This window comes from Megascapheus bottae, chromosome 18 (assembly GCF_031878675.1).
Source record: "Megascapheus bottae isolate mThoBot1 chromosome 18, mThoBot2.hap1, whole genome shotgun sequence".
Lineage (NCBI taxonomy): Eukaryota > Metazoa > Chordata > Mammalia > Rodentia > Geomyidae > Megascapheus > Megascapheus bottae.
This window is the reverse complement of record NC_143526.1, coordinates 7,007,411-7,010,101: the sequence shown is the minus strand read 5'-3', so window position 1 is coordinate 7,010,101 and position 2,691 is coordinate 7,007,411. Positions and strand designations below refer to the sequence as shown.

The 2,691-nt window shown below is 44.7% G+C and overlaps 1 pseudogene; it reads right to left on the bottom strand.

Moving 5' to 3' along the window:
* Nucleotides 1–1,296: 1,296 nt before the first annotated feature.
* LOC150050044 (thioredoxin-dependent peroxide reductase, mitochondrial pseudogene) lies at nt 1,297–2,467 on the bottom strand (annotated as a pseudogene).
* Between the last annotated feature and the right edge of the window lie 224 nt (nt 2,468–2,691).

The following is a 2,691-nucleotide window of genomic DNA, read 5'->3' as shown; positions in this document are numbered from 1 at the left end:
GGCCTGATAGCTGTCACTGAGCTCTAAGGTTGAATTACATGTGTTTTACTAAATTTGTACAGCATTCCCTGTTCATGCATCAGGGTTAGAACACTGCCTATACCCCAGAAAGTTCCTTCACACCCATTTGCACCAAGCCTGCCCTTCCAGCTCCTTCCACCAAGGAATCAAACCTAGGTCTTCATGCATGCTAGGCAAGCACTCTACCACTAGGCCAAACTCCCAGCCCAGTATGTTTATTTATTTATATTTTTTGTTGGTCTTGGGACTTGAACTGTGGGCCTGGGCGCTATCCCTGAGCTCTTGAGCTCAAGGCTACTGCTCTACCCCTGGGCTTGGGCATTGTCCCTGAACTCTACTGCCATACCCTTAGCCATAGCCCCCCTTACCCTTTTCTAGAGTTAATTGGAGATAAGAGTCTCTCATTCTTTAGTGCCCAGGCTGGCTTTGAACCCTCAGATTTCAGCCCCCTAGGATTACAGGTGTGAACCACTGTACCCCAGCTCAGTATATTTATTTTTATGATACATTTTACATCAAGAACTTGAATCAAAATTCAATGCCTGGATTTCATACAATCCTTTATAATTACATCTAACATCTGAAAATACAACGCTAAGTCAGCTAATGAATAAAATAAGTAACTGTAAACTAAACCTCAGAAAAGTCATACACAATCAGTTAAGTTACATTGCCACCATGTTTTTAGTCTCAAGAGTCACATTTGTTTCTGTGGCATAGACATCCATTTCGAGAGTTAGCTTAGACAGCAGAGCCTAACCACATAAAGCTATGTTGCTTTAGAGGAAGTTGAGTTTAATCCAACAAACTTCGAGAAAAACCAGGACCCTCACTCAGAAGCATTCCACACTGTGTTTCATTGATGCAGCAAAGATTCAGGGAATAAGACTAAAGGAACAGTGCTTCCTTCACCCACTGAAGACATGAGCAGTAAAGACATTGCCAAGAAAAGACTTCTTAGCAACGAATCACCTGGACCAAGTCTTAGCCAGTGTTGAGAGACAGAGACAGAGACAGAGATAAACAGAGACAGAGAGAGAGACAGAGCTAGAGAGAGAGAGAGAGAGAGAGAGAGAGAGAGAGAGAGAGAGAGAGAGCATTAAGAGTAATAGCTCTCCAGGAAATGGAAACAAGAGGGTTTTCTTTGTTTTTTTTTAAAGTAATATCTATAAATACAAGCATAGTTGGGTTTTTCCTTCTATAAATAATCTTTGAAATGCCAAAAGGGCACCAGCTGAGGTTCTTTCCTGTAATAAGGCCTCCTGTGCCCACAGATCATCTCATGATGGCCTTCAAATGTCCTTTGGGAGCAGAAGGACTTAGCCTGATTGTAGGAGAATCTGGTGCTGTGTTGGCAGGGCAGACTTCTGTATGGGCTTCCATGGACAGGAACACTGCACCAAGCAGTGGCCCACACTTGGGCCACTGGCAGGTCACTGACACTCAGATGCTTAATGATGTCATTAGGGCCAATTATGAATAGATCTCTGAGTGCACACCACAGTCCCGGGAAATGTGCTTGCTTAAATCCGACAAGAGTGTGATGTTCCTGTGACCCAAGCTTCCGTTCTTCCTTGCTGCACTGATCCAGGCAAGATGGTGAAAGCAGCAGTCCACAGAAACTGCTATGGCGTCACAGCGCACATCATGAAACTCATGGGCTTTGCTAGTAAAAGCAACAATTGCTTTTTTTTTGGTCTGTCATGGGGCTTGATCTCGGCCTGGACACCGTCGCTGAGCATTTCAGCTCAGGACTAGGGAGTGCTCTACCACTTTGAGCCACAGCGCCACTTCTGGTTTTCTGGTGGTTAATTGGCGAGAAGAGTCTTACAGACTTTCATGGCCAGGCTGGTTGTGAATCACAATCCTCAGATCTCAGCCTCCTGAGTAGCTAAAATTATAGGCGTGAGCCACCACACCCGGTGACTATTTTTTTTTGGGGGGGGGTGATGCTATCAGGGCTTAAACTTGGGGTTTCATGCATAAGCCACTGGCTCCTGGCAAAACAATTTCTGTGGGACACAGAGCAGTGAAATCCAAAGGCTAGAAGAAACGCACCAAGTATTTCCTCTGAAAAAGTCATCAAGGCTAAGCTCTTTGAACTCTCTATGAACAACAACTGTGCCTTTAAAGTGAGGTGAAGGTCAGGGACCAGCAGGGACAGAAGATGAGAACCAGTGCTAATGGTGAATTTGGTTGACTAGACCTAGACCACAGTATGTTTGCCAAGCATGTTCTGGAAGCAACAGGCCTAAGGGCTGCAGAGGCAGAAATGCCAGGAGATGGTGCTTGCCTATCAAGCAACCTAGGACTGGAAGAAACTCTCAGCACTAGTAGGAATCTAGTTTAGCTTTTTTAGACATGTTATATATAACTGGGAGAACAAAGTATCATATTCCATATCTGACTTCCATTGGGCATTATGCACTCACCTGGAGGGTGGCATGCTCTGAAACTGGCTCCCATTGATTGCTGTATACAATTCCTTTGAAATATCTCCCCTTCGCACTATGATGAATAATGTTCCTATGGATGCCCTGTTCAATTCTTTATGTGATCATGTTTGACTTGTTTTTGTTGGTCATGGGACTTGAACTCTGGACCTGGGAGTTATCCCTGAGCTCTTCAGCTCAAGGCCACTGCCACAGTGCCACTTCCAGTTTCTAGTGG